Raw genomic sequence first — 14921 nt, forward strand, 5'->3', positions numbered from 1 at the left:
CGACAGAGGTATGCTCACTACTTTACTGTAGCTACAGTTTTCGCTTTTTCTTTGCTCTACTTCTTTCCACCGGAGATCTTACTCGAGCGTCGGAGGGTCATCGCCGGGGAACTCCTCCTCGACTCGGCGTTGTGCTTGCAGGTCCACGGCGGTGGAAGGTCTACGCTTTTCTTCGACCAGCCAACAGGAACACCATCTCCCAAGCGTCCATCGACTTAACTCTCGGACAGGATCAAGTGACACCGCAGGAGTGGCTCTATGTTGATATCTCAGATAACTAACCTCTTGCTCACATTGTACGATCCATTGCTTTTCATACATGTCCTCCATCAATAATTTTTTTAAGTACTTGATTGTTCGAAACCTTGTATTTGTTTCAACGTTTGTTTTAATCTTTATTACAAATTTGTCACATTTAAAATCTATTAACAACCTTCCATAACCATACAAACATAATTGAAGCTCGGATTGTGGTTCTCTCAGTTCTTCGGATGATCAAGGAGAGTTATTTGCTGGGTAAGATTTAAGTATATGTTTTTGTTAGGAATCTATACCCTTTTATTAGTAGTCAATAGCATTTTGTTTGTTTGTTCGTCTCCTTCCCGAGTATCGTTCAATTGTCTTATTACAAAAAAAAAAAATCTTCTTAATGAACCATGGTTAAACTTCCCAATAATAAGCACGTATAGGGATGAGCATGGGCCAACTTGGAATGCCTCTCGTCTTATTTACCAAATTTTCATCCAACCTAGGTTCTTTCACTACAACAAAAATGACTTTTCGCAGCATGCAAAATCACCTTCCGCAGCGCACAATGCACGCTGCATAGTTTAAAGTAGTTGAAAGTCATTAGTATTGACGGCGTGCATTGCACGCCGCAGAAATAACTATCGACAACTATGTACGCCGCGGAAATAACTATCGACGGCGTGCATTGCACACCGTGAAAATCAACTATCCACAGCAAGCAATGCACGCTGCGAATATTATCAAAAATAATGATCCACAGCATGCAATGCACGCTGCGAAAACTATCAAAAACAACAATCCACAGCAAGCAATGCACGCTGCGAAAACTATCAAACACAACTATCCACAGCAAGCAATGCACGTTGCGAAAACTAATAAAAACAACTATCCACAGCATGCAATGCACGATGTTGAAACATGTATCCACAGCATGCAATGCACGTCGTGAAAACAATCATCAACAGCATGCTTTGCACGCTGTTGAAAAATGTTACAGCTCCAAATCAAACAATCTTGAATTCCAAATTAACAAATACTTCAACAAAATAAACCCAACCCCAAAATGTTAAATTAAAAAATAAAACAAAACAGAAATAAATGGCTATAGACAAAACAGAATAAAAGTCACTAGTTTTTATCATCCAAACAGAAAGAATCAATACAAAAAACAAGATGCATAATCTCTCACAAACTAGCTAAAAACTTTCAATCCACAATTCAGTATAATCTATATCAATCACACAAGACTATAAATTTAGATAACCATGCGACTGTGCTTCCTATTGCATCATCGAGAAATTGCATTTCCTCATTTGGTCGAATTAGATCAACCTTCTCCACCAAAATCTTGTCAACCCAAACTTTCCAACAAGATCCACCAAGAACAACATGATGCACTTTTGTGTTTGGATCTGTGGACGCAATTCGACCTTCTGCAACAAATAATCCATCAACACACCAATGAAGCAACTTGCATTTAGTATTAGCCGGATATCTCCACGACCCACATTCTTCAAATTTGACTGTAAAAAAATAATACAAGTTATTAATTCTATCATGCCAATTTTTGTAATAATTTTGTGCTTTAAAAATGCATATTGTGAAGATATTTACATGAGCAGTAACTAAATGTTTATTAACATTATAAAAATCACCAATTTTTTTTTGCAGCATCATTGATATCACAATTGCTACCAACTTCATTCCCAATACCACTACCAATGCCACCACTGCCAACCTAATTTTACAAATAAATTGTCTCAAACAATGGCAACATATAAGTGTAAATTCCAAATTAACTTATTTTATGTATGTTGTTTAATTACTAACCTATTCTTGTTGATTCTGTTGCCTCATACTTTGTAAAAACATAGACTTCATTTCTTGCATTTCTTGTTGAAGGTTATGTACCATAGCTTGGAGTTGTTTAACAGTTTGATTTTGTTGCATAGAAGCTCCAACTTTTGATGGTGTAACTCCAAAGCTCAATCCACGCACTCTACCTCTTGTTTCCTTGCCAAACACAATGCTAATTGCATCATCAGCAATGTTAGTAGTCTATTGAGATTCTGGTGGACATTCTTGTATTTCTTTCTGCAAAAAAAAAAAGTTAAATTTTAAGAAAATAACAAATTTAAGTTACCCAATTTTTTTCTTATGAGCTTCTTCAAATAAAAAAGACATAATTTTATTACCATTTTCTCTCCAACTGATTGAGTACTAGGTTCCCCATTTTTTTTCTTGTGACCTTCAATCCAAACTTGTGATCTTGTAATTTGTGTATCTGGCGGACTTGTTTTTTCCTTAGATATAGAAACATTAGAAAAAAAAAGTTAGAAACAATATTCAATAATTAATTTAGAAGTATAAAAAATAATATTTACCATAATGTGAGTCAAACGAGCATAACCTCTCCGGCTCATCGTGTGACTGTGGTCTTGTTTTTCTCGCATTGCTCTAAATCTCGCACTCTTTTCCTGACATTTACCAAACAAATCAAGACATTAATTATTAATTACACTAAAATAAAGGAAAAAAAAGGGATTCAGTATAAACATATTTATTCAGTCATATCCTTCATGAAGTCACATGACATAAAACAGACCTGGCATGCTCCACTTGATAAATTTTAGTCACAATTTTTTCACAACCCTGGCAACAAGCTTATAGTGAACATATGAACATATTCTCTGTTATCTCTTGGAAATTCATTTTCTTCACTTAGTGTGTAATTACAAGTCTATATATGCAGCCACAAGTGAGCACTTGCAAATCTATCTGCAACCACAAGTATATTTCAGCTGAACTGCTCAACATAATAGAAAAGCTCAGCTAACTATTGCTAAGTGCAAGAGATTCAGGATCTATCTTCCTCTCCGATAAGGAGAAAGAAGAAGCATCCCTTGCCACAAAGGAGAAAACTATCCCAGAAGCCCAAAAAAGGATCGAGATCATTGAAAATGCTCTACAGATGCACTAATTCCTCTTACTTGGTCGATTGCATCTCTAAACATGTAATAGTGCTATCAATCATTTAATATTCTGTGATTCACTATCCTACAAAAAACTTTTTGTACACAGAAAAGCATTCTGATTTATTTCTTTTGTTCGATTTTTGTAGAATTATTTTGCAGCAAATGTGACTCTCTGAAATGATGAAAGGAAGATATGGAGGCAGAAAAATGTCTAAAAAAGGTAACAAGTTCACTTATCCAGTGTAGGATGATTCATACGTAAATTTAAAAGAATATTTTCAATCATTCATTAAATGATTCAAACTGAATAACTAGAAACACCGCGATAGAGCAACCAAAAGTGAAAAACAATGATGAATGAAATATGAATTAGACATACTAATATAATGATATAACACTAGGCCTAGTGATGAGATGACAAACGTATGAAATAAAAAACAAGTAATGAATCGACTCAAACAACAGGTTTCCCCTGCAATAACCAAGTTGATCAAGTAAAATTTCAGACCAAAAAATGAAAGAATACATTTTCTTTTCTGTGAACCAACTATAACACTGTAATGCACAGATTATCTTATTTTGCTTATAATTGAAAGAAGTATAGTAATAAAATTTTCTCTTCTGTGAAAATAATCAAGACACACATTACCCAATAATTGACGAACAGTGTGAAGTTGAAGTCCTTAAACAACAAAGCACATGATGATTAGCATCTTGCTTCTCTTACATGAGCATGGACAACCAAGATCCAGATTTAAGCTTATACATCTCCTTCAAAAACCTATTTAAAGTGAATAAATACTTACTTGAAAGGTAGTTGATAGTGTCTTCTTCACAAACAAGTCCCATTGATTTTGCTCCATAAATTCAGGCTTCAAAAGATTGAGATCTTGTGAAGCCGCTCGACCTGTATTAACTTCTCGTACAAGTATTTGCAATTTGGATTTTCTATCACGCCACAATTTAGCTAACTTTTGAAAAATTACTTTCTTTTCCCAATCTTCAACTTTATAATTCAGCTGTACATTAATAAACATGAAAATATATATACATTTTGTTATAGAAATGGAAATGAAAAATGTAGTGTCTGAAGATATTACCTGAACACAACTCCACATCCTATCCTTTACTTCTTCACCTATTTCATTCCATCCATCCAATGTATATGGAACAAATTCCTTAATCATGCACTCTAGAAAAGAAGCATACTTTATCGAATTATCTCCAATCAGTTGTCCTAACTCGTTACGCTCCAGCTCTTTGCACTTGTCTTGACCACTAACCATTTTCAGTTTGAACGCACCCCTTCCCTTTTTCTTATGAGGTTTGTCATCATTAATTCGTTCTTCACCATGAAAATCATGTGATGCTATAGTTCTTGTAAAATAACAAAAATAGATATTGAAATGTACAAGTGTAGTTTATTTACTAAAACTAAGATTTTTGAAAGAGTAAAATATCACCTGAATTTCATTTGGAGATGCTAAGCTATGCTTTTTGCTCTTTTTGCCCATCTTTTTGAATGTTATGTAATGAATTGATCAAACATATAATATGACATAATGAATATAAACAAACACAGTAATTATGTAGACAAATATATTGCTACAGTAATATAGAGTTATATAACTTGAGAAGAACATTTATCAATTGAAATAAATAACTATAAAATCTACATCTCAAAATTTCAGTCATGTCTTAGTCACATCAATTCACTCACACTCATTCCTTGCATATGGTTCTTTCTTGGTAATGTTAATTTCAAGTTGGGACACGTCAAGAGGTGTTGATGATGTATAGGCATCTGCTTCAACCACATTCATGTTATGAATACCTCGAGGTGGTGCTTTTAGCAACACATACCAATTTGATTCATCATTGTCCCTAGAATAGAATACTTACTTGGCTTGTGATGCTAAAATGAAAGGATCATTTTCAAAAGTTTTTAGTCCTTGGTGTAAGTTAACCAGTGTAAAGTCATCCTCCATTTTGATACCATTTCCATGATTGGCCCAATCACACCTAAAAATAGGTACTTTGAAAGAATAGTAGTCTAGTAAAATAATGTCCCATATAACTCCATAGTCTGATAGTCTTTCTACTATATGTGAATAATCATTAGAATTAGATTGACAAACAGTATTGGCTTCAATCGAAACTTCACTATCTTGTGTCGACCTTCCAACATCAATTGTGTGGAACCGATATCCATTTATAATATAACCCATATAAGATGTAACATGCTTTCTTGGACCATATGCTAGCCATTGAATTTGGCCTGAAGAGTTAAAAGGAACATGTTTTTATAACCATTCAGCAAATGTTTCCATATGTTGCTTTTGTAACAATGTTTCATTACTTAAGAAATGACTATCTGTTTGTTTAAGCTCCTCGATGTGCATCCTATTGAAAATCATTGAATGTAGATATTAGAATATACAAGATATGTAATACATCAAGACTAATATAGTATGCAATTAATTACACTCACTGCAAGTAAGGTTCAACTTCTGCAGTATTAAACAACACATATCGATGTGCGATTTGTAGCATGTCATCTTCTAAAATCTTTTCTTTTCCTTAAGAAATTGGACGACCCTCCACTAATCCATTTTCCAAATCATCATTCCGATTTGAACGGACACCAATATTAGAAGCCTTTTTTATATAAGCGCTACAAAATATCATTCTTTCTTCTGCGACGTAACACTCAGCTATGCAGCCTTCTGGCCTTGCTCAATTCTTCACATACCCTTTTAGTGTTTTCATAAATCTAAATCATAAAAAAAAAATACATGAAAGAACCATTGATAGAAAAACTAAATTATTATTTATTATCTTTCAAATGGATACATCCAACGAAATTGGACTGGCCCACACAAGCGAGCCTCTCTTGCTAAATGAATTGTCAAATGAACCGAGATGGTAAAGAAGGCAGGTGGAAAATATCTTTCCAACATGCATAAAGTTTCAGCAATATTCTCCTCTAGTGCTTCTAAACGATTCCTGTCTAACACTCTTTGACATAATTCATTGAAAAATGAACCAAGCAGAAATATAGCATTACGTGGACCTTTCGATAGAAGATTTCTCAATGCTACTGATAGCAATTGTTGCATCAGAACATGACAATCATGAGATTTCAGCCCATTAAGCTTACGCTCTTATAAAGAAATACGGTTATCAATATTTGAGCTATAGCCATCGGGTAACTTTATTTTCTTCAACCTAGAGCAAAATACATCCATTTCTTTTTTAGACAAACATGTACGGTGCAGCAGGCAAGTGATATTTATTTTCTCCTTTTTCTTGAGGATGTAATTCTTTTCTAATGTTTAAGTGCATCAAATCTTTGCGAGCATTCACACCATCTTTGGATTTTTCTTTAGATTTAATAATGTGCCTATGATATTCTCGCAAACGTTCTTTTCAACATACATTACATCTAAGTTATGACGTAACAGGAGCCCCTACAAGTAACCATCAACATGTTTCATAATGCTAGTTATGGAAATTTAAAACAATTTGTGGACAAAAACTAATGAATAGAGTGCAAAATAACTTACACTCCAATATGGCAAATTGAAAAAAAGATTGACTTTTTCTTCCACTATTGAACAGATTTTTGCATTTCTTTTGATCTATCTTGTTTCTTCCTCTTTTTCCCCGAAGTATTGACATTCACATCCTTTTTCTTTTTACCCTAGTCCTTTTCAATATCTATCATTGCATTGAGAATTTCTAACCCATTCAAAGGTCTAGGTTTCCCTTTTCTTTCTTTTTTCCATTAAACCACTTCTTTTTCTGACGAAATGGGTGATTAGGAGAAAGAAATCTTCTGTGGCCCATATATGCAAACTTTCTACTATACTTAAGCCACATAGAACATACGTCTTCCCCACATATTGGGCAACCAAGTTTCCCTTTTGTGGCACATCCAGCTAGGTTTCCATAAGCTGGAAAATCATTGATTGTCCACATCAAAATAGTCTTTAGATTGAACATTGACTTGCTGAATGCATCATACGTCTCTACACCTGTCTCCCACAACTCCTTTAAATCCTCGATAAGGGGTTCCAAGTATACATCTATATCATTTCCCGGTTGCTTTGGACCTGGAATTAATAATGTCAACATAAGATTTTCTTTCATCATGCACATCAATGGAGGAAGGTTATAATTTACCAAAATAACGAGCCAACAACTATATCTACAACTAAGGTCGCCAAAAGGGCTGAATCTATCGGTTGCAAGGCCAAGGCGCAGATTTCTAGGATTTGATGCAAAATCTGGCCATTTATGATTTATTGTATCCCAAGCTACTGAATCAACTGGATGACGCATCATGTGATCTTGACTTTTGTGGTTGGAGTGCCAAATCAACTCTTCAACTTTTTCTTTTGATTTAAACATCCTTTTAAATCTTGGTATCATCGTAAGATACCGTAGCACCTTTTCAGGAACCCCTTTAAAAACCTTGGTGGTGACTTTGTCCACCTTCCATCTTGATGAACCACACTTTGGACACGTATCCAGATTTTTAAGCTCCTTTCGAAATAGACAACAATCATTTGGGAAAACATGAATCTTCTCATATCCTAAATCAAATGGTTTTAACAATTTTCTCATCGAGTAAACAGTTTCTGGAAGTGTGTTTTTTTTTGGAAGCATGTCACCTAAGGTCTTAAGGAGCTCATTGAAACTATTATCTGTGTGACCATTATTAGACTTGTAATTGTATAATGTAACGACTGCTGATAACTTTGTGTAAGCTGTGCAACCAGGGAAGAGGGGAGTTTCTGCATCTTCTAATAAACAAGCAAAGTCATTATCTTTTGCCTCATACATAGTGTATCCAACCTCTTCTTCTGGCACAAAGGCATCATTATATAAGTGATATGTCTCTCTACTTTCATCATCCTTCTGAAATTCTCCTGAACTACCTTCACCTTGATATTGTCGCTTATAAGTTTCTCCATGGAAGACCTAAATAGTGTAAGAAGGATCAAACCCCTTAATAATTAAGTGATCGTACACTTGGTCAAATTTCATATACTTTTTGTTTTTACAATGCTTGCAAGGACATAAGATTACTTCACGTGTTTTGGCATAGTTCTTAGCTTGTGCAAGAAATTTTTGTACACCTTCTTCATACTCAGGTACAATCCTTGAAGGCAAATGTATCCATTCCTTATCCATTTCGTAAATGACCACTACAACAAAAACTGCAAACGACAACACCCCTACGACAACGGTTTTAAGAGAAAGCGTTGCGTATTTGCTCAAAGACAACGATTTTTGCCAAAATCGTTGTCTTTGAACTCCCCATTAAATATAAAAGACAACGGTTTTGGAAAAACTATTGTCATTGAGTGATTTTTTTTGAATCAACAACACTTTTTACAACGGTTTTCTAAATTCGTTGTCTTTAAGCTCTTTTTTAGGGGCTACGACAACAGTTTTGATAAAACCGTTGTCTTTAACTTTATTCATTTCGCCATTTCCCTCTCTCCGCAAATCTTTTCGGTGCCTTATTTTCCCCTTCGCATTCCCGAACCCTAAGTCATTTTTCTTTCCCTCTCCCCATACCATCTCTTCACGCCATCCTGTCAATCGCGCGACAGTAAGGGGTGTCGTCTCCGCTGGATCTTCCTCCACGATGGTGTGCTCTCTTCTCGTTTCTTGGTGAGCGGGTTTCTAAGCTCGACGAGTACCTTCCACTGTTGCTTCTTTGGCTCTTTGACTCTGTATTTCGCACGCGTTTTCTCTTCCAATCTATTCTGATCTTCTCTTTGCTAGCTTTCATCCTTTTCCTTGCTGTTGTGGCTTTAGGGTTGGTTTCCCGCTCTTTGGTGGCCTTAGCTGCGGATTTGAGTGAGGAATGGGGGAGTCATCGTGGGCGACGGAGCAGTGAGCGGATAGGGCCCGCCGCCAGGTGGTTGCGGGGACTTCTTGATGAGAAGAAGATAGGCGTCGGCGAGCTCCCGGCGGACCACAAGGAGAAGCGCAGATGGGGCTTCAGCAATCTCTCTCTCTCTCTGAGAAGGAGGTAGGCTCAACTTATCCAGATTTATCAAACAGTTTGTTTCTTGAGATTTATGAGGAAAGAAAATTCATTGGTATAAGATGGAACCAAATAAAGATAAGGATTACAAGAGTGCCAAAAAAAGATCTCGAAGAAGATGTTCAATTTAGTGGAGAGGTTCACAGAGAGAGCTTCATTCGAGAGAAAATGGACGAGGAGTTTGGTAGAGAGAGTTTAGAGAGTTCGTGGGAGGAGGGCTTCGGCTGAGGAGGAGGGCTTCGGCTAGGGCTTCAGTTGAGGAGGAGGGCTTTGGCTGAGAGGGCTTCGCCGGAGAGGATTTAGCCGGAGAGGGCTTCAACGGAGAGAAGATGGGCGAAGATGTTGGCGGAGAGGAGCTGCAGCAAGGAGGTTCCGACGAACGCGTGAGGAGGTGGTCACAATTTTAGGCTTTCTGGGTAGTTTGGGCATGAGGATATGTTTCGGGTGTGAGGAGATGTTTCGCGGGCAGATGAGGATGCGCTGAAAAATATTCGCGGGAGGTTTGTTTCAACGAGAAATTTTTGGTTAAATATTTAGAAAATTTTGAAGATTATTAACGACGCATATTGCATGCTGCTAATATTTTATAATATTTATTCACAGCATACATTTTTGTACGTTGTTATTTATATATATAATAATTATTAATAGCACGCTCCGCGCGCTATTAATATTAAGTTTTAACAGCGCACTTTGCACGCCGTAGAAAAGTTTATTAACATCATACTTTTTCTACATGCTATCATTTATAATATTTATTCACAGTATACTTTTTTGTATGCCATTATTTATATATATAATAATTATTAACAGTGCGCTCTGCGCGTTGTTACTATTATGTTTTAACAGTGCACTTTGCACGCCGTAGAAAAGTATATTAACAGTGTACTTTTTCTGCACACTGTCATTTGTATAAATATTATATTATCCGCAACACACATAATTAGGCACACCGTAAAAACTATTATTAACGGCATGCTTTAATTGCACGTCGTTGATGATGCACTGCAGAAAGTCACTTTTGTTGTAGTGTTTTGAGACAGACTTTGAGTTCTTATCAGATCATCAATAAACATCTTGTAAATACAAAAACATGCTTAACACAACGGATACGGGTTATCATAAACGGACCCAAATATAATATGGTAGTCAAAGTTAAGAAAATGTGATAGTCAAAGTCAAGGTGAGGTAGCAGTCAGGACGCCACTCGTAACAAGACTTGGTTCCTCACCTAGCATTAAGGCCCTCAGTGCCAGGACGCGCAACCAACAGTCTGATCTGACCAAAGAAGTCTAGTGCTCCCCGCTTGTAGTAAGATACCTATTATATATATACCCGACCAGCCATCATCCATTTGAGTTAAAAAGAGTCCAAACCAACCACAGGGCTGGCCGGGAATAATATTCAGACAGGACCCGAGGACCTAATGTCCTACTTTGGTTGCCTAACATACAAGCTAAGACAAATATCAAAAGAAACCTGACTTGATTTCCAGAACTTAAATATCACTTCAGGGACAAGCCTTCCAGTACAAAGATGGTCAGCTAAAAGTACTAATCAGGCCTCTCGATGGTTCATCTCTCCATTCTTTAGGAACAAATATTCCTGCATATAGTCGATCAATCTTAAGAACCATCCAAACCTACAGGACTTAACTACCCATTACTTCATAATCAGATTTCTAGCATTACACAACATAAATATGAGTGGTCATAAGGGTTGAATGTCCTACCATACTCAATACTCTGCTCTTATATGTACACCTGGTTGGCTAAATATCCGTCTGGGATATTTTCGTGGATCATATTGTCAGAGAATCGCAATAACCTATCAAATTAAAGAATAATAACTGTTTGTCAAAGAATATCCTTCTGTTACTACATAGACATTCAATAGAACCTTCACTGAAAGCGACTCCATATTTTCCATTAGCCGACATTTTATGATAGCATATTCCTTCAATCGTCTCATTGATTGCGTTAGTTACAAAAAAAGGGTGCACATGGGTAATGACAAATTCCTCGGATAATGATTATACGCCTCCCAGAATTCATATTCTCTTACTCAACAACTTCTAACACCCGACATTCTCTGTCACCTCATGATTACGGAGGTTATGAAAAGTGGTATATAAAAGGAGTCATCTTCGATGGCAATGTACACATTTTGATATGCTTTAATACGCCTTGACACGTTCTGCTACATATCTATTGTTCAATTTCCCGCTCAGGCATCACACTGACTTGAGCATCGTAGGGCCTTCGTCAGGGACTCCTTCCCTGATTTTTGGCACTAACATTTGCCTGCTCTCTCGAGTGTGCACAGGAGGAATTTTTGTTCCTGTTCGCAACCCCTGCTCCAATCTAAAGTCCTCGTTCAATCAACCTTGCAACCACCTATTTAGTACGCCATCTTTCTAATTTTTAGACAGGATTAACAACAAAATTCAAAACCTATTTGGTGAAATATAATAAATTCAAACATATAAAATGTAATTACAATAGTTAAGTGTTTGTTGCTATAATTCATTTTTACAATTTATTACTATACACAAATTGTTAAATATAGCACAGATTAAGAATTTAATTTTTAAAAATTTTAGTCTTTATAAAAGTTTGCTTTGGAAGATTATTTTATTTAATAAAATGGTGATTGAAGTGATTTCTATTTTATAACTATTTTGTTTAGAGAATAAGAGATTTATTCTCAGATAGGATTATTTCTTTTCTAAAATAGTTGATTGTGTCTCTATGTTAATCATCTTTGTCATTTATAAAATTTGAATTATAAGATTTTGGTTTAGATATTGCATCATTAATTTAGCAACAAAGATGGTTAATGAGTGATTACAATGAATATAACAATTTGAGTTTTTGAGTTGAATTTGGTCGGACCAAATATCTATCAAAGGGTGTGTTTTTCATCACCCCTATCCCTATACCCCTTTGCATTTCACAAGTGATGTTTCGAGTAAATTTCATTTGCATAATCACTTTCATGGTTCTGAATCCCCAAACCCGTTTAATCAGGCTATCGAAGGCTTGTTATACTGTCGCAGGAAAAGCAATTCAAGACGATATGAGCATCATCACGGATGTAGTCGATCAAGGATCAGCCATGGCCTTGACGACTCACAATCTAGATGTGCAAAGGTGTACAGTCAAACTACAGTAGGAAGACTCGAGCTTTGGCGTAAGAACAGGACGTGATGATCCCTTCAGTAAGCCTTCTTCCACCATTCTTCGCCCTCCTGAAGCTGTCAAAGGTTTCAAGTTTCAAGCAAGGAGGCCTCCAGATACAGGAATGATAAAGGTTACGAAACAGTCTCTTCTTGGTCGGTTACAGAGGAAAGGCCATCGGCCATCATCGGAAGGCACGAAGAAGCCTTGCGTTACCGTCAAACGGCCTACACGATCCAGTTAATCAATAGCCACCTCCTTTTTAAGTTTTGATTCAGTAAAATTATTCAAAAAGTACGAGTGTTATTTGTTTTTTTTTTTATAAAGTTGACCAATTATATTTACATCGTTGAATTGATATTCATTAAAAAAAAAAAAAAAAAACGTCTTCAATTTGCTAAGAGGAGGAAAGAGGATGTTTAACTGAGTTTATAAATTTATAAACTATTTTGGAGTTTATTGTAAAATTTTTACAAACAATTTATAAATTGTCAAAATAAATTATTTGATAACTTATTAACTATTTTAAAAAAAAAAAAAGGTAAGGGAGACCTTACAACTCTTTCTGTGGACTTCTTTTTCTGATACTATGTCATCTTCTCTTTCCAACACACAAATTCTCTAATACTCTTTCCATTTTTTTCTCTCTTCCATGCATAAATTGTCTGTCTCGGTTAGAATTTATTTATTTTTCTAAGTTTTTTCTTAGGATTTTAAAAAATAGCATTAAATATATTATTCATCAATTTTTAATTATATTTTTTATTTGAAATATTAATATTATTATTAAATTTTTAAAATTTTATAAATTAAAATATCAAATAATTTTATTTTTTTATACAAGTTTAACCTATTATAAAATTATAAGCTACTTTTGTGTGTGCGTATATATATATCTTGATTCGGGCATCTAAAATTGATCTAAGCGTTTGTGCATGAACTGGTCCAGGTGCATGAAATAAATCCAAGTGCCTAGATATTTCTTTGTATTTTTTTAATTTATTTTGAAATATATTATATGTATTTTGGGTTCAAAATTTTAAGATTTAGGAATTGAGTTATAATGGGTTTAAACTAATAAGATTTTTCCTCCAAGGTTCAGATTTTCTTCTTGGATTATAATGTTCAAAATTAAAAATTTTATATGTTGACCAAGTATATTATATATATTTAAGGTTTAAGATTTTAAAATTTAGAAGTTAGGTTATAATGAGTTTAAGTTAATAAAAAAATTTTCTCTAAAATTTATGTTAATGTTTAAGATAAAAAATTTTAGGTGTTCACAAGTATAATATATATGTATTTAGAATGTTTCAATTTAATCAGTTGCTCTGACTAAAAATAAAAAAATTTGAGATATTTGAATTAATTTAAGATACCTCGACCGATTTATCAAGGACCGTTCCACTAATCATTTACATTATCTTAATAGTATTATGCCTTTTTATAATTCTATTAATAAAAAGATCAATATCTTTAAGTTATTTCAAATATGTTGATCCGAACACTTGAATATCTTATTTTATCAGGAAGGGCTAGCTTTTTTTTTACAAATATAAATAATGCGTGTTGTATCTGTTAATAAATATATTAGTGTTATTTAAATACGTTTTTATTTTTTGTTTGTCCCATCAATTTTTAAAAACAAAAGGTCTAACTATGGATTTTTTTTTTTTATTAAGTTTCAAGAATATCCGTGTGAACCTTATATTTGTTAAATAGCAACGAAAGATGTGCATATATTTCCTAATTGAAAAATCTTCTATTTAGATTTGTTAATTAAAATTTAACTATTATAAATTTATTAAAAAAATTGTGCATCTAGCGTTTGTAGTCCAACGGTTAGGATAATTGCCTTCCAAGCAATAGACCCGGGTTCGACTCCCGGCAAACGCAATTTTTTGTTTTCAAATATTTCTTATAATTGTGGATCTGTTCTTGGCTCAATATCCTTTATAATTATAATCATTATGAAGAAACCTTTGATTATAATCAAATGAAATATCAAAAGACAATCGACCAAGAATTGACCTCATCAAGTCAACGATACGACGATCGCGGCGACAAAGATTCTTACAACGTTGACATTTTTTTCATGAAGTCGAACTGGACACGAACACAAACATACGGCGCACGAACAATCCAGTGAATCAACTTCGTAAGATAGATGCATATCGATCTGATAATTAACGAACAAATAATTAGACATCGATGACTTCATGCCGTGGCGAGTAGTGGGGATTAATCTTTGGGTTGTTAATTAAACTTTTACTTTTATAAATTTATTAAAAAGCAACATGCAAATAGCGTTTGTAGTCCAACGGTTAGGATAATTGCCTTCCAAGCAATAGACGGGTTCGACTCCCGGCAAACGCAATTTTTTGAGGTTTTTTGTTGTTTCTGCTAAATAAATTATATTTGCAAATAATGGTCATGTGAAAACTCAAACTTTGT

General features: G+C 34.7%; 1 non-coding gene across 1 annotated transcript; it reads left to right on the top strand.

Annotated features, from left to right (window-relative positions):
- The first annotated feature begins 14291 nt into the window (after positions 1-14291).
- Positions 14292-14363, top strand: TRNAG-UCC. Its single transcript has one exon. It is a non-coding gene; the product is annotated as a tRNA-Gly (tRNA).
- The last annotated feature ends 558 nt before the right edge of the window (positions 14364-14921 follow it).

Source organism: Zingiber officinale, chromosome 6A, assembly GCF_018446385.1.
Source record: "Zingiber officinale cultivar Zhangliang chromosome 6A, Zo_v1.1, whole genome shotgun sequence".
NCBI lineage: Eukaryota > Viridiplantae > Streptophyta > Magnoliopsida > Zingiberales > Zingiberaceae > Zingiber > Zingiber officinale.